This window comes from Coregonus lavaretus (assembly GCF_964263955.1).
Source record: "Coregonus lavaretus genome assembly, contig: HAP1_SCAFFOLD_340, whole genome shotgun sequence".
Lineage (NCBI taxonomy): Eukaryota > Metazoa > Chordata > Actinopteri > Salmoniformes > Salmonidae > Coregonus > Coregonus lavaretus.
In genome coordinates this window covers 55,001-73,503 of record NW_028166140.1, presented here as the reverse complement: position 1 = coordinate 73,503, position 18,503 = coordinate 55,001, and positions in this window count along the sequence as shown.

Here is an 18,503-nt window from a genome sequence, read left to right as displayed (position 1 = left end):
TCTAGTCCCTCTAAAACGTATTATTTTATTTTTTGGAGGTATTTTATTAGGATCCCCATTAGCTGTTGCAAAAGCAGCAACTACTCTTCCTGGGGTCCACACAGAACATGGGGCGGCAGGTAGCTTAGTGGTTAAGAGCGTTGTGCCTGTAACCGAAAGGTCGTTGGTTCTAATCCCAGAGCCGACTACGTGAAAAATCTGTCTGTGCCCTTGAGCAAGGCACTTAACCCTAATTGATCCTGTAAGTCGCTCTGGATAAGAGCGTCTGCTAAATGACAAAAAAATAAAAAATAAACGTGAAACATGACATAATACAGAACATTAATAGACAAGAACAGTTCAAGGACAGAACTACATACATTTATGTGACTTGTTAAGCACATTTTTAATCCTGCACTTCTTTAGGCTTGCCATAACAAAGGGGTTGAATACTTATTGACTCAAGACATTTCAGCTTTTCATTTTTATTTAATTTGTAAACAAAATTCCACTTTGACATTATGGGGTATTGTGTGTAGGTCAGTGACACAATCTCAATTTAATCCATTTTAAATTCAGGCTGTAACACAACAAAATGTGGAAAAAGTAACGGGGTGTGAATACTTTCTGAAGGCGCTGTATCAGATGATTATTCTTCTGATTCTGAGCCTCTGCCTGAAAAGACGCCTCACAGGTCCTCAACTGGCAGCTTCATTAAATAGTACCCGCAAAACACCAGTCTCAACGTCAACAGTGAAGAGGCGACTCCGGGATGCTGACCTTCTAGGCAGAGTTGCAAAGAAAAAGCCATATCTCAGACTGGCCAATAAAAAGAAAAGATTAAGATGGGCAAAAGAACACAGACACTGGACTTTTTATTTGCAACTCTGCCTAGAAGGTCAGCATCCCGGAGTTGCCTCGTCACTGTTGACGTTGAGACTGGTGTTTTGCGGGTACTATTTAATGAAGCTGCCAGTTGAGGACCTGTGAGGCGTCTGTTTCTCAAACTAGACACTCTAATGTATTTGTCCTCTTGCTCAGTTGTGCACCGGGGCCTCCCACTCCTCTTTCTATTCTGGTTAGAGCCAGTTAGTGCTGTTCTGTGAAGGGAGTAGTACACAGCGTTGTACGAGATCTTCAGTTTCTTGGCAAGAATAGACTGACGAGTTTCAGAAGAAAGTTATTTGTTTCAGGCCATTTTGAGCCTGTAATTGAACCCACAATTGCTGATGCTCCAGATACTCAACTACTCTCAAGAAGGCCAGTTTTATTGCTGCTTTAATCAGTACAACAGTTTTCAGCTGTGCTAACATAATTGCAAAAGGGATGTCTAATGATCAATTAGCCTTTTAAAATGATAAACTTGGATTAGCAAACACAACGTGCCATTGGAACACAGGACTGATGGTTGCTGATAATGGGCCTCTGTACGCCTATGTAGATATTCCATAAAATATCAGCCGTGTCCAGCTACAATAGCCATTTTAACAATGTCTACACTGTATTTCTGATGAATTTGATGTTATTTTAATGGGCAAAAAAATTGCTTTTCTTTAAAAAACAAGGGAATTTCTAAGTGACCCCAAACTTTTGAACTGAAGTGTATATTCATTATTTATCAAGGCTATTTGGTGCTTATAATGATGTTTAGGGTACTGATGTTTCATCATTTAACCACGTGACTTGCTGACCGTGCGTCTTGGTGGTTTGGGAATGTTTTTATTTATAAAAACATAAGCTCTTCCCGCGTTCCAATACATGTAGCCTGAAATTGTTTTTTTCATATGCTAATGTTACCTAAGACCTTCATAAACACAACCAAATTGTAATTTTTGAGGTAGCTTATATGAAATGTATTAATTCCACTGTTAGAATGTTAATTAGAATGACTGCTCATTTAGCTTGAAGAGGGGGGTCCCTCTAGTGGTAATATAGTGTTAATATGCCTTTAGTTACAATGTGGTTCTAGTGTTAATACGCCTTTAGTTACAATGTGGTTCTAGTGTTAATACGCCTTTAGTTACAATGTGGTTCTAGTATTAATACGCCTTTAGTTACAATGTGGTTCTAGTGTTAATACGCCTTTAGTTACAATGTGGTTCTAGTGGTAATACGCCTTTAGTTACAATGTGGTTCTAGTGTTAATACGCCTTTAGTTACAATGTGGTTCTAGTGGTAATACGCCTTTAGTTACAATGTGGTTCTAGTATTAATACGCCTTTAGTTACAATGTGGTTCTAGTGGTAATACGCCTTTAGTTACAATGTGGTTCTAGTGTTAATACAAGCCTTTAGTTACAATGTGGTTCTAGTGTTATTACGCCTTTAGTTACAATGTGGTTCTAGTGTTAATACGCCTTTAGTTACAATGTGGTTCTAGTGGTAATACGCCTTTAGTTACAATGTGGTTCTAGTGGTAATACGCCTTTAGTTACAATGTGGTTCTAGTGTTAATACGCCTTTAGTTACAATGTGGTTCTAGTGTTAATACGCCTTTAGTTACAATGTGGTTCTAGTATTAATACGCCTTTAGTTACAATGTGGTTCTAGTATTAATACGCCTTTAGTTACAATGTGGTTCTAGTGGTAATACGCCTTTAGTTACAATGTGGTTCTAGTGGTAATATGCCTTTAGTTACAATGTGGTTCTAGTGTTAATACAAGCCTTTAGTTACAATGTGGTTCTAGTGTTAATACGCCTTTAGTTACAATGTGGTTCTAGTGTTAATACGCCTTTAGTTACAATGTGGTTCTAGTGTTAATACGCCTTTAGTTACAATGTGGTTCTAGTGGTAATACACCTTTAGTTACAATGTGGTTCTAGTGGTAATACGCCTTTAGTTACAATGTGGTTCTAGTGTTAATACGCCTTTAGTTACAATGTGGTTCTAGTGGTAATATGCCTTTAGTTACAATGTGGTTCTAGTGTTAATACAAGCCTTTAGTTACAATGTAGTTCTAGTATTAATACGCCTTTAGTTACAATGTGGTTCTAGTGGTAATACGCCTTTAGTTACAATGTGGTTCTAGTGGTAATATGCCTTTAGTTACAATGTGGTTCTAGTGTTAATACAAGCCTTTAGTTACAATGTGGTTCTAGTGTTAATACGCCTTTAGTTACAATGTGGTTCTAGTATTAATACGCCTTTAGTTACAATGTGGTTCTAGTGGTAATACGCCTTTAGTTACAATGTGGTTCTAGTGGTAATATGCCTTTAGTTACAATGTGGTTCTAGTGTTAATACGCCTTTAGTTACAATGTGGTTCTAGTGGTAATACGCCTTTAGTTACAATGTGGTTCTAGTGTTAATATGCCTTTAGTTACAATGTGGTTCTAGTATTAATACGCCTTTAGTTACAATGTGGTTCTAGTATTAATACGCCTTTAGTTACAATGTGGTTCTAGTGGTAATACGCCTTTAGTTACAATGTGGTTCTAGTGGTAATACGCCTTTAGTTACAATGTGGTTCTAGTGGTAATACGCCTTTAGTTACAATGTGGTTCTAGTGTTAATACGCCTTTAGTTACAATGTGGTTCTAGTGTTAATACAAGCCTTTAGTTACAATGTGGTTCTAGTGTTAATATGCCTTTAGTTACAATGTGGTTCTAGTATTAATACGCCTTTTGTTACAATGTGGTTCTAGTATTAATACGCCTTTAGTTACAATGTGGTTCTAGTGGTAATACAAGCCTTTAGTTACAATGTGGTTCTAGTGGTAATACGCCTTTAGTTACAATGTGGTTCTAGTGTTAATACGCCTTTAGTTACAATGTGGTTCTAGTGGTAATACGCCTTTAGTTACAATGTGGTTCTAGTGGTAATACGCCTTTAGTTACAATGTGGTTCTAGTGTTAATACGCCTTTAGTTACAATGTGGTTCTAGTGGTAATACGCCTTTAGTTACAATGTGGTTCTAGTGTTAATACGCCTTTAGTTACAATGTGGTTCTAGTGTTAATACAAGCCTTTAGTTACAATGTGGTTCTAGTGGTAATACGCCTTTAGTTACAATGTGGTTCTAGTGTTAATACGCCTTTAGTTACAATGTGGTTCTAGTGTTAATACAAGCCTTTAGTTACAATGTGGTTCTAGTGGTAATACGCCTTTAGTTACAATGTGGTTCTAGTGTTAATACGCCTTTAGTTACAATGTGGTTCTAGTATTAATACGCCTTTAGTTACAATGTGGTTCTAGTATTAATACGCCTTTAGTTACAATGTGGTTCTAGTGGTAATACGCCTTTAGTTACAATGTGGTTCTAGTGGTAATACGCCTTTAGTTACAATGTGGTTCTAGTGGTAATACGCCTTTAGTTACAATGTGGTTCTAGTGTTAATACGCCTTTAGTTACAATGTGGTTCTAGTGGTAATACGCCTTTAGTTACAATGTGGTTCTAGTGGTAATACAAGCCTTTAGTTACAATGTGGTTCTAGTATTAATACGCCTTTAGTTACAATGTGGTTCTAGTGTTAATACGCCTTTAGTTACAATGTGGTTCTAGTGTTAATATGCCTTTAGTTACAATGTGGTTCTAGTGGTAATACGCCTTTAGTTACAATGTGGTTCTAGTGGTAATACGCCTTTAGTTACAATGTGGTTCTAGTGGTAATACGCCTTTAGTTACAATGTGGTTCTAGTGTTAATACACCTTTAGTTACAATGTGGTTCTAGTGGTAATACGCCTTTAGTTACAATGTGGTTCTAGTGGTAATATGCCTTTAGTTACAATGTGGTTCTAGTGTTAATACACCTTTAGTTACAATGTGGTTCTAGTGTTAATACGCCTTTAGTTACAATGTGGTTCTAGTATTAATACGCCTTTAGTTACAATGTGGTTCTAGTGGTAATACGCCTTTAGTTACAATGTGGTTCTAGTGGTAATACGCCTTTAGTTACAATGTGGTTCTAGTGGTAATACGCCTTTAGTTACAATGTGGTTCTAGTGTTAATACGCCTTTAGTTACAATGTGGTTCTAGTGTTAATACACCTTTAGTTACAATGTGGTTCTAGTGTTAATATGCCTTTAGTTACAATGTGGTTCTAGTGTTAATACGCCTTTAGTTACAATGTGGTTCTAGTGTTAATACAAGCCTTTAGTTACAATGTGGTTCTAGTGTTAATGCACCTTTAGTTACAATGTGGTTCTAGTGGTAATGCGCCTTTAGTTACAATGTGGTTCTAGTGTTAATACGCCTTTAGTTACAATGTGGTTCTAGTGTTAATACGCCTTTAGTTACAATGTGGTTCTAGTGTTAATACGCCTTTAGTTACAATGTGGTTCTAGTGTTAATACGCCTTTAGTTACAATGTGGTTCTAGTGTTAATACGCCTTTAGTTACAATGTGGTTCTAGTGGTAATACGCCTTTAGTTACAATGTGGTTCTAGTGGTAATACGCCTTTAGTTACAATGTGGTTCTAGTATTAATATGCCTTTAGTTACAATGTGGTTCTAGTGTTAATACGCCTTTAGTTACAATGTGGTTCTAGTGTTAATACAAGCCTTTAGTTACAATGTGGTTCTAGTATTAATACGCCTTTAGTTACAATGTGGTTCTAGTGTTAATACGCCTTTAGTTACAATGTGGTTCTAGTGTTAATATGCCTTTAGTTACAATGTGGTTCTAGTGTTAATACACCTTTAGTTACAATGTGGTTCTAGTGGTAATACGCCTTTAGTTACAATGTGGTTCTAGTGTTAATACGCCTTTAGTTACAATGTGGTTCTAGTGTTAATACGCCTTTAGTTACAATGTGGTTCTAGTGTTAATACGCCTTTAGTTACAATGTGGTTCTAGTGTTAATACGCCTTTAGTTACAATGTGGTTCTAGTGGTAATACGCCTTTAGTTACAATGTGGTTCTAGTGGTAATACGCCTTTAGTTACAATGTGGTTCTAGTGGTAATACGCCTTTAGTTACAATGTGGTTCTAGTGGTAATACGCCTTTAGTTACAATGTGGTTCTAGTATTAATACGCCTTTAGTTACAATGTGGTTCTAGTGTTAATACGCCTTTAGTTACAATGTGGTTCTAGTGTTAATACGCCTTTAGTTACAATGTGGTTCTAGTGGTAATACGCCTTTAGTTACAATGTGGTTCTAGTGGTAATACAAGCCTTTAGTTACAATGTGGTTCTAGTATTAATACGCCTTTAGTTACAATGTGGTTCTAGTGTTAATACGCCTTTAGTTACAATGTGGTTCTAGTGTTAATATGCCTTTAGTTACAATGTGGTTCTAGTGGTAATACGCCTTTAGTTACAATGTGGTTCTAGTGGTAATACGCCTTTAGTTACAATGTGGTTCTAGTGGTAATACGCCTTTAGTTACAATGTGGTTCTAGTGTTAATACACCTTTAGTTACAATGTGGTTCTAGTGGTAATACGCCTTTAGTTACAATGTGGTTCTAGTGGTAATATGCCTTTAGTTACAATGTGGTTCTAGTGTTAATACACCTTTAGTTACAATGTGGTTCTAGTGTTAATACGCCTTTAGTTACAATGTGGTTCTAGTATTAATACGCCTTTAGTTACAATGTGGTTCTAGTGGTAATACGCCTTTAGTTACAATGTGGTTCTAGTGGTAATACGCCTTTAGTTACAATGTGGTTCTAGTGGTAATACGCCTTTAGTTACAATGTGGTTCTAGTGTTAATACGCCTTTAGTTACAATGTGGTTCTAGTGTTAATACACCTTTAGTTACAATGTGGTTCTAGTGTTAATATGCCTTTAGTTACAATGTGGTTCTAGTGTTAATACGCCTTTAGTTACAATGTGGTTCTAGTGTTAATACAAGCCTTTAGTTACAATGTGGTTCTAGTGTTAATGCACCTTTAGTTACAATGTGGTTCTAGTGGTAATACGCCTTTAGTTACAATGTGGTTCTAGTGTTAATACGCCTTTAGTTACAATGTGGTTCTAGTGTTAATACGCCTTTAGTTACAATGTGGTTCTAGTGTTAATACGCCTTTAGTTACAATGTGGTTCTAGTGTTAATACGCCTTTAGTTACAATGTGGTTCTAGTGGTAATACGCCTTTAGTTACAATGTGGTTCTAGTGGTAATACGCCTTTAGTTACAATGTGGTTCTAGTGGTAATACGCCTTTAGTTACAATGTGGTTCTAGTATTAATACGCCTTTAGTTACAATGTGGTTCTAGTGTTAATACGCCTTTAGTTACAATGTGGTTCTAGTGTTAATACAAGCCTTTAGTTACAATGTGGTTCTAGTATTAATACGCCTTTAGTTACAATGTGGTTCTAGTGTTAATACGCCTTTAGTTACAATGTGGTTCTAGTGTTAATATGCCTTTAGTTACAATGTGGTTCTAGTGTTAATACACCTTTAGTTACAATGTGGTTCTAGTGGTAATACGCCTTTAGTTACAATGTGGTTCTAGTGTTAATACGCCTTTAGTTACAATGTGGTTCTAGTGTTAATACGCCTTTAGTTACAATGTGGTTCTAGTGTTAATACGCCTTTAGTTACAATGTGGTTCTAGTGGTAATACGCCTTTAGTTACAATGTGGTTCTAGTGGTAATACGCCTTTAGTTACAATGTGGTTCTAGTGGTAATACGCCTTTAGTTACAATGTGGTTCTAGTGGTAATACGCCTTTAGTTACAATGTGGTTCTAGTATTAATACGCCTTTAGTTACAATGTGGTTCTAGTGTTAATACGCCTTTAGTTACAATGTGGTTCTAGTGTTAATACAAGCCTTTAGTTACAATGTGGTTCTAGTATTAATACGCCTTTAGTTACAATGTGGTTCTAGTGTTAATACGCCTTTAGTTACAATGTGGTTCTAGTGTTAATATGCCTTTAGTTACAATGTGGTTCTAGTGTTAATACACCTTTAGTTACAATGTGGTTCTAGTGGTAATACGCCTTTAGTTACAATGTGGTTCTAGTGTTAATACGCCTTTAGTTACAATGTGGTTCTAGTGTTAATACGCCTTTAGTTACAATGTGGTTCTAGTGTTAATACGCCTTTAGTTACAATGTGGTTCTAGTGGTAATACGCCTTTAGTTACAATGTGGTTCTAGTGGTAATACGCCTTTAGTTACAATGTGGTTCTAGTGGTAATACGCCTTTAGTTACAATGTGGTTCTAGTATTAATACGCCTTTAGTTACAATGTGGTTCTAGTGTTAATACGCCTTTAGTTACAATGTGGTTCTAGTGTTAATACAAGCCTTTAGTTACAATGTGGTTCTAGTATTAATACGCCTTTAGTTACAATGTGGTTCTAGTGGTAATACGCCTTTAGTTACAATGTGGTTCTAGTGGTAATACGCCTTTAGTTACAATGTGGTTCTAGTATTAATACGCCTTTAGTTACAATGTGGTTCTAGTATTAATACGCCTTTAGTTACAATGTGGTTCTAGTGGTAATACGCCTTTAGTTACAATGTGGTTCTAGTGGTAATACGCCTTTAGTTACAATGTGGTTCTATTGGTAATACGCCTTTAGTTACAATGTGGTTCTAGTGTTAATACGCCTTTAGTTACAATGTGGTTCTAGTGGTAATACGCCTTTAGTTACAATGTGGTTCTAGTGGTAATACAAGCCTTTAGTTACAATGTGGTTCTAGTATTAATACGCCTTTAGTTACAATGTGGTTCTAGTGTTAATACGCCTTTAGTTACAATGTGGTTCTAGTGTTAATACGCCTTTAGTTACAATGTGGTTCTAGTATTAATACGCCTTTAGTTACAATGTGGTTCTAGTGTTAATACGCCTTTAGTTACAATGTGGTTCTAGTGTTAATATGCCTTTAGTTACAATGTGGTTCTAGTATTAATACGCCTTTAGTTACAATGTGGTTCTAGTGGTAATACACCTTTAGTTACAATGTGGTTCTAGTGGTAATACGCCTTTAGTTACAATGTGGTTCTAGTGTTAATGCGCCTTTAGTTACAATGTGGTTCTAGTGGTAATACGCCTTTAGTTACAATGTGGTTCTAGTGGTAATACGCCTTTAGTTACAATGTGGTTCTAGTGTTAATACAAGCCTTTAGTTACAATGTGGTTCTAGTATTAATACGCCTTTAGTTACAATTTGGTTCTAGTGTTAATACAAGCCTTTAGTTACAATGTGGTTCTAGTATTAATACGCCTTTAGTTACAATGTGGTTCTAGTGTTAATACGTCTTTAGTTACAATGTGGTTCTAGTGTTAATACGCCTTTAGTTACAATGTGGTTCTAGTGTTAATACGCCTTTAGTTACAATGTGGTTCTAGTGTTAATACGCCTTTAGTTACAATGTGGTTCTAGTGTTAATACACCTTTAGTTACAATGTGGTTCTAGTGTTAATACGCCTTTAGTTACAATGTGGTTCTAGTGTTAATACGCCTTTAGTTACAATGTGGTTCTAGTATTAATACGCCTTTAGTTACAATGTGGTTCTAGTGTTAATACGCCTTTAGTTACAATGTGGTTCTAGTGTTAATATGCATTTAGTTACAATGTGGTTCTAGTATTAATACGCCTTTAGTTACAATGTGGTTCTAGTGTTAATACGCCTTTAGTTACAATGTGGTTCTAGTGGTAATACGCCTTTAGTTACAATGTGGTTCTAGTGGTAATACGCCTTTAGTTACAATGTGGTTCTAGTGGTAATACGCCTTTAGTTACAATGTGGTTCTAGTGGTAATACGCCTTTAGTTACAATGTGGTTCTAGTATTAATACGCCTTTAGTTACAATGTGGTTCTAGTGTTAATACGCCTTTAGTTACAATGTGGTTCTAGTGTTAATACGCCTTTAGTTACAATGTGGTTCTAGTGGTAATACGCCTTTAGTTACAATGTGGTTCTAGTGGTAATACAAGCCTTTAGTTACAATGTGGTTCTAGTATTAATACGCCTTTAGTTACAATGTGGTTCTAGTGTTAATACGCCTTTAGTTACAATGTGGTTCTAGTGTTAATATGCCTTTAGTTACAATGTGGTTCTAGTGGTAATACGCCTTTAGTTACAATGTGGTTCTAGTGGTAATACGCCTTTAGTTACAATGTGGTTCTAGTGGTAATACGCCTTTAGTTACAATGTGGTTCTAGTGTTAATACACCTTTAGTTACAATGTGGTTCTAGTGGTAATACGCCTTTAGTTACAATGTGGTTCTAGTGGTAATATGCCTTTAGTTACAATGTGGTTCTAGTGTTAATACACCTTTAGTTACAATGTGGTTCTAGTGTTAATACGCCTTTAGTTACAATGTGGTTCTAGTATTAATACGCCTTTAGTTACAATGTGGTTCTAGTGGTAATACGCCTTTAGTTACAATGTGGTTCTAGTGGTAATACGCCTTTAGTTACAATGTGGTTCTAGTGGTAATACGCCTTTAGTTACAATGTGGTTCTAGTGTTAATACGCCTTTAGTTACAATGTGGTTCTAGTGTTAATACACCTTTAGTTACAATGTGGTTCTAGTGTTAATATGCCTTTAGTTACAATGTGGTTCTAGTGTTAATACGCCTTTAGTTACAATGTGGTTCTAGTGTTAATACAAGCCTTTAGTTACAATGTGGTTCTAGTGTTAATGCACCTTTAGTTACAATGTGGTTCTAGTGGTAATACGCCTTTAGTTACAATGTGGTTCTAGTGTTAATACGCCTTTAGTTACAATGTGGTTCTAGTGTTAATACGCCTTTAGTTACAATGTGGTTCTAGTGTTAATACGCCTTTAGTTACAATGTGGTTCTAGTGTTAATACGCCTTTAGTTACAATGTGGTTCTAGTGGTAATACGCCTTTAGTTACAATGTGGTTCTAGTGGTAATACGCCTTTAGTTACAATGTGGTTCTAGTGGTAATACGCCTTTAGTTACAATGTGGTTCTAGTATTAATACGCCTTTAGTTACAATGTGGTTCTAGTGTTAATACGCCTTTAGTTACAATGTGGTTCTAGTGTTAATACAAGCCTTTAGTTACAATGTGGTTCTAGTATTAATACGCCTTTAGTTACAATGTGGTTCTAGTGTTAATACGCCTTTAGTTACAATGTGGTTCTAGTGTTAATATGCCTTTAGTTACAATGTGGTTCTAGTGTTAATACACCTTTAGTTACAATGTGGTTCTAGTGGTAATACGCCTTTAGTTACAATGTGGTTCTAGTGTTAATACGCCTTTAGTTACAATGTGGTTCTAGTGTTAATACGCCTTTAGTTACAATGTGGTTCTAGTGTTAATACGCCTTTAGTTACAATGTGGTTCTAGTGGTAATACGCCTTTAGTTACAATGTGGTTCTAGTGGTAATACGCCTTTAGTTACAATGTGGTTCTAGTGGTAATACGCCTTTAGTTACAATGTGGTTCTAGTGGTAATACGCCTTTAGTTACAATGTGGTTCTAGTATTAATACGCCTTTAGTTACAATGTGGTTCTAGTGTTAATACGCCTTTAGTTACAATGTGGTTCTAGTGTTAATACAAGCCTTTAGTTACAATGTGGTTCTAGTATTAATACGCCTTTAGTTACAATGTGGTTCTAGTGTTAATACGCCTTTAGTTACAATGTGGTTCTAGTGTTAATATGCCTTTAGTTACAATGTGGTTCTAGTGTTAATACACCTTTAGTTACAATGTGGTTCTAGTGGTAATACGCCTTTAGTTACAATGTGGTTCTAGTGTTAATACGCCTTTAGTTACAATGTGGTTCTAGTGTTAATACGCCTTTAGTTACAATGTGGTTCTAGTGTTAATACGCCTTTAGTTACAATGTGGTTCTAGTGGTAATACGCCTTTAGTTACAATGTGGTTCTAGTGGTAATACGCCTTTAGTTACAATGTGGTTCTAGTGGTAATACGCCTTTAGTTACAATGTGGTTCTAGTATTAATACGCCTTTAGTTACAATGTGGTTCTAGTGTTAATACGCCTTTAGTTACAATGTGGTTCTAGTGTTAATACAAGCCTTTAGTTACAATGTGGTTCTAGTATTAATACGCCTTTAGTTACAATGTGGTTCTAGTGGTAATACGCCTTTAGTTACAATGTGGTTCTAGTGGTAATACGCCTTTAGTTACAATGTGGTTCTAGTATTAATACGCCTTTAGTTACAATGTGGTTCTAGTATTAATACGCCTTTAGTTACAATGTGGTTCTAGTGGTAATACGCCTTTAGTTACAATGTGGTTCTAGTGGTAATACGCCTTTAGTTACAATGTGGTTCTATTGGTAATACGCCTTTAGTTACAATGTGGTTCTAGTGTTAATACGCCTTTAGTTACAATGTGGTTCTAGTGGTAATACGCCTTTAGTTACAATGTGGTTCTAGTGGTAATACAAGCCTTTAGTTACAATGTGGTTCTAGTATTAATACGCCTTTAGTTACAATGTGGTTCTAGTGTTAATACGCCTTTAGTTACAATGTGGTTCTAGTGTTAATACGCCTTTAGTTACAATGTGGTTCTAGTATTAATACGCCTTTAGTTACAATGTGGTTCTAGTGTTAATACGCCTTTAGTTACAATGTGGTTCTAGTGTTAATATGCCTTTAGTTACAATGTGGTTCTAGTATTAATACGCCTTTAGTTACAATGTGGTTCTAGTGGTAATACACCTTTAGTTACAATGTGGTTCTAGTGGTAATACGCCTTTAGTTACAATGTGGTTCTAGTGTTAATGCGCCTTTAGTTACAATGTGGTTCTAGTGGTAATACGCCTTTAGTTACAATGTGGTTCTAGTGGTAATACGCCTTTAGTTACAATGTGGTTCTAGTGTTAATACAAGCCTTTAGTTACAATGTGGTTCTAGTATTAATACGCCTTTAGTTACAATTTGGTTCTAGTGTTAATACAAGCCTTTAGTTACAATGTGGTTCTAGTATTAATACGCCTTTAGTTACAATGTGGTTCTAGTGTTAATACGTCTTTAGTTACAATGTGGTTCTAGTGTTAATACGCCTTTAGTTACAATGTGGTTCTAGTGTTAATACGCCTTTAGTTACAATGTGGTTCTAGTGTTAATACGCCTTTAGTTACAATGTGGTTCTAGTGTTAATACACCTTTAGTTACAATGTGGTTCTAGTGTTAATACGCCTTTAGTTACAATGTGGTTCTAGTGTTAATACGCCTTTAGTTACAATGTGGTTCTAGTATTAATACGCCTTTAGTTACAATGTGGTTCTAGTGTTAATACGCCTTTAGTTACAATGTGGTTCTAGTGTTAATATGCATTTAGTTACAATGTGGTTCTAGTATTAATACGCCTTTAGTTACAATGTGGTTCTAGTGGTAATACACCTTTAGTTACAATGTGGTTCTAGTGGTAATACGCCTTTAGTTACAATGTGGTTCTAGTGTTAATACGCCTTTAGTTACAATGTGGTTCTAGTGGTAATACGCCTTTAGTTACAATGTGGTTCTAGTGGTAATACGCCTTTAGTTACAATGTGGTTCTAGTGGTAATACGCCTTTAGTTACAATGTGGTTCTAGTGTTAATACAAGCCTTTAGTTACAATGTGGTTCTAGTATTAATACGCCTTTAGTTACAATGTGGTTCTAGTGGTAATACGCCTTTAGTTACAATGTGGTTCTAGTGGTAATACGCCTTTAGTTACAATGTGGTTCTAGTGGTAATACGCCTTTAGTTACAATGTGGTTCTAGTGTTAATACAAGCCTTTAGTTACAATGTGGTTCTAGTATTAATACGCCTTTAGTTACAATGTGGTTCTAGTATTAATACGCCTTTAGTTACAATGTGGTTCTAGTGTTAATACGTCTTTAGTTACAATTTGGTTCTAGTGTTAATACGCCTTTAGTTACAATGTGGTTCTAGTGTTAATACGCCTTTAGTTACAATGTGGTTCTAGTGTTAATACGCCTTTAGTTACAATGTGGTTCTAGTGTTAATACACCTTTAGTTACAATGTGGTTCTAGTGTTAATACAAGCCTTTAGTTACAATGTGGTTCTAGTGTTAATACACCTTTAGTTACAATGTGGTTCTAGTGTTAATACGCCTTTAGTTACAATGTGGTTCTAGTGTTAATACAAGCCTTTAGTTACAATGTGGTTCTAGTGTTAATACACCTTTAGTTACAATGTGGTTCTAGTGTTAATACACCTTTAGTTACAATGTGATTCTAGTGTTAATACATGCCTTTAGTTACAATGTGGTTCTAGTGTTAATATGCCTTTAGTTACAATGTGGTTCTAGTGTTAATATGCCTTTAGTTACAATGTGGTTCTAGTGTTAATATGCCTTTAGTTACAATGTGGTTCTAGTGTTAATATGCCTTTAGTTACAATGTGGTTCTAGTGTTAATACGCCTTTAGTTACAATGTGGTTCTAGTGTTAATACAAGCCTTTAGTTACAATGTGGTTCTAGTATTAATACGCCTTTAGTTACAATGTGGTTCTAGTGTTAATATGCCTTTAGTTACAATGTGGTTGTAGTGTTAATATGCCTTTAGTTACAATGTGGTTCTAGTGTTAATACGCCTTTAGTTACAATGTGGTTCTAGTGTTAATACGCCTTTAGTTACAATGTGGTTCTAGTGTTAATATGCCTTTAGTTACAATGTGGTTCTAGTGTTAATACGCCTTTAGTTACAATGTGGTTCTAGTGTTAATACAAGCCTTTAGTTACAATGTGGTTCTAGTATTAATACGCCTTTAGTTACAATGTGGTTCTAGTGTTAATACGCCTTTAGTTACAATGTGGTTCTAGTGTTAATACGGCTTTAGTTACAATGTGGTTCTAGTGTTAATACGCCTTTAGTTACAATGTGGTTCTAGTGGTAATACACCTTTAGTTACAATGTGGTTCTAGTGTTAATACAAGCCTTTAGTTACAATGTGGTTCTAGTGTTAATACACCTTTAGTTACAATGTGGTTCTAGTGTTAATACAAGCCTTTAGTTACAATGTGGTTCTAGTATTAATACGCCTTTAGTTACAATGTGGTTCTAGTGTTAATATGCCTTTAGTTACAATGTGGTTCTAGTGGTAATACGCCTTTAGTTACAATGTGGTTCTAGTGGTAATACGCCTTTAGTTACAATGTGGTTCTAGTGGTAATACGCCTTTAGTTACAATGTGGTTCTAGTGTTAATACACCTTTAGTTACAATGTGGTTCTAGTGGTAATACGCTTTTAGTTACAATGTGGTTCTAGTGTTAATACGCCTTTAGTTACAATGTGGTTCTAGTGTTAATACACCTTTAGTTACAATGTGGTTCTAGTGTTAATACGCCTTTAGTTACAATGTGGTTCTAGTGTTAATACGCCTTTAGTTACAATGTGGTTCTAGTGTTAATACAAGCCTTTAGTTACAATGTGGTTCTAGTGTTAATACACCTTTAGTTACAATGTGGTTCTAGTGGTAATACGCCTTTAGTTACAATGTGGTTCTAGTGTTAATACGCCTTTAGTTACAATGTGGTTCTAGTGTTAATACGCCTTTAGTTACAATGTGGTTCTAGTGTTAATACGCCTTTAGTTACAATGTGGTTCTAGTGGTAATACGCCTTTAGTTACAATGTGGTTCTAGTGGTAATACGCCTTTAGTTACAATGTGGTTCTAGTGGTAATACGCCTTTAGTTACAATGTGGTTCTAGTATTAATACGCCTTTAGTTACAATGTGGTTCTAGTGTTAATACGCCTTTAGTTACAATGTGGTTCTAGTGTTAATACAAGCCTTTAGTTACAATGTGGTTCTAGTATTAATACGCCTTTAGTTACAATGTGGTTCTAGTGTTAATACGCCTTTAGTTACAATGTGGTTCTAGTGTTAATATGCCTTTAGTTACAATGTGGTTCTAGTGTTAATACACCTTTAGTTACAATGTGGTTCTAGTGGTAATACGCCTTTAGTTACAATGTGGTTCTAGTGTTAATACAAGCCTTTAGTTACAATGTGGTTCTAGTATTAATACGCCTTTAGTTACAATGTGGTTCTAGTGTTAATACGCCTTTAGTTACAATGTGGTTCTAGTGTTAATATGCCTTTAGTTACAATGTGGTTCTAGTGTTAATACACCTTTAGTTACAATGTGGTTCTAGTGGTAATACGCCTTTAGTTACAATGTGGTTCTAGTGTTAATACGCCTTTAGTTACAATGTGGTTCTAGTGTTAATACGCCTTTAGTTACAATGTGGTTCTAGTGTTAATACGCCTTTAGTTACAATGTGGTTCTAGTGGTAATACGCCTTTAGTTACAATGTGGTTCTAGTATTAATACGCCTTTAGTTACAATGTGGTTCTAGTGTTAATACAAGCCTTTAGTTACAATGTGGTTCTAGTGGTAATACAAGCCTTTAGTTACAATGTGGTTCTAGTGGTAATACGCCTTTAGTTACAATGTGGTTCTAGTGTTAATACACCTTTAGTTACAATGTGGTTCTAGTGGTAATACGCCTTTAGTTACAATGTGGTTCTAGTGTTAATACGCCTTTAGTTACAATGTGGTTCTAGTGTTAATATGCCTTTAGTTACAATGTGGTTCTAGTGGTAATACAAGCCTTTAGTTACAATGTGGTTCTAGTATTAATACGCCTTTAGTTACAATGTGTTTCTAGTATTAATACGCCTTTAGTTACAATGTGGTTCTAGTGGTAATACGCCTTTAGTTACAATGTGGTTCTAGTGTTAATACGCCTTTAGTTACAATGTGGTTCTAGTGTTAATACAAGCCTTTAGTTACAATGTGGTTCTAGTGGTAATACGCCTATAGTTACAATGTGGTTCTAGTGGTAATACGCCTTTAGTTACAATGTGGTTCTAGTGTTAATACGCCTTTAGTTACAATGTGGTTCTAGTATTAATACGCCTTTAGTTACAATGTGGTTCTAGTATTAATACGCCTTTAGTTACAATGTGGTTCTAGTGTTAATACGCCTTTAGTTACAAAGTGGTTCTAGTGTTAATACGCCTTTAGTTACAATGTGGTTCTAGTATTAATACGCCTTTAGTTACAATGTGGTTCTAGTGGTAATACGCCTTTAGTTACAATGTGGTTCTAGTGTTAATACGCCTTTAGTTACAATGTGGTTCTAGTATTAATACGCCTTTAGTTACAATGTGGTTCTAGTGGTAATACGCCTTTAGTTACAATGTGGTTCTAGTATTAATACGCCTTTAGTTACAATGTGGTTCTAGTGTTAATATGCCTTTAGTTACAATGTGGTTCTAGTGTTAATACGCCTTTAGTTACAATGTGGTTCTAGTGTTAATACGCCTTTAGTTACAATGTGGTTCTAGTGTTAATACGCCTTTAGTTACAATGTGGTTCTAGTGTTAATACGCCTTTAGTTACAATGTGGTTCTAGTGTTAATACGCCTTTAGTTACAATGTGGTTCTAGTGTTAATACGCCTTTAGTTACAATGTGGTTCTAGTATTAATACAAGCCTTTAGTTACAATGTGGTTCTAGTGTTAATACGCCTTTAGTTACAATGTGGTTCTAGTATTAATACGCCTTTAGTTACAATGTGGTTCTAGTGTTAATATGCCTTTAGTTACAATGTGGTTCTAGTGGTAATACGCCTTTAGTTACAATGTGGTTCTAGTGGTAATACGCCTTTAGTTACAATGTGGTTCTAGTGGTAATACGCCTTTAGTTACAATGTGGTTCTAGTGTTAATACGCCTTTAGTTACAATGTGGTTCTAGTGTTAATACAAGCCTTTAGTTACAATGTGGTTCTAGTGTCAATACGCCTTTAGTTACAATGTGGTTCTAGTGTTAATACGCCTTTAGTTACAATGTGGTTCTAGTGTTAATACGCCTTTAGTTACAATGTGGTTCTAGTGTTAATACGCCTTTAGTTACAATGTGGTTCTAGTGTTAATACAAGCCTTTAGTTACAATGTGGTTCTAGTGTTAATACGCCTTTAGTTACAATGTGGTTCTAGTGTTAATACAAGCCTTTAGTTACAATGTGGTTCTAGTGTTAATACGCCTTTAGTTACAATGTGGTTCTAGTGTTAATACAAGCCTTTAGTTACAATGTGGTTCTAGTGGTAATACGCCTTTAGTTACAATGTGGTTCTAGTGTTAATACGCCTTTAGTTACAATGTGGTTCTAGTGGTAATACGCCTTTAGTTACAATGTGGTTCTAGTGTTAATACGCCTTTAGTTACAATGTGGTTCTAGTGTTAATACAAGCCTTTAGTTACAATGTGGTTCTAGTGTTAATACGCCTTTAGTTACAATGTGGTTCTAGTATTAATACGCCTTTAGTTACAATGTGGTTCTAGTATTAATACGCCTTTAGTTACAATGTGGTTCTAGTGTTAATACAAGCCTTTAGTTACAATGTGGTTCTAGTGTTAATATGCCTTTAGTTACAATGTGGTTCTAGTGTTAATACAAGCCTTTAGTTACAATGTGGTTCTAGTGTTAATACACCTTTAGTTACAATGTGGTTCTAGTGGTAATACGCCTTTAGTTACAATGTGGTTCTAGTGTTAATACGCCTTTAGTTACAATGTGGTTCTAGTGTTAATACAAGCCTTTAGTTACAATGTGGTTCTAGTGTTAATACGCCTTTAGTTACAATGTGGT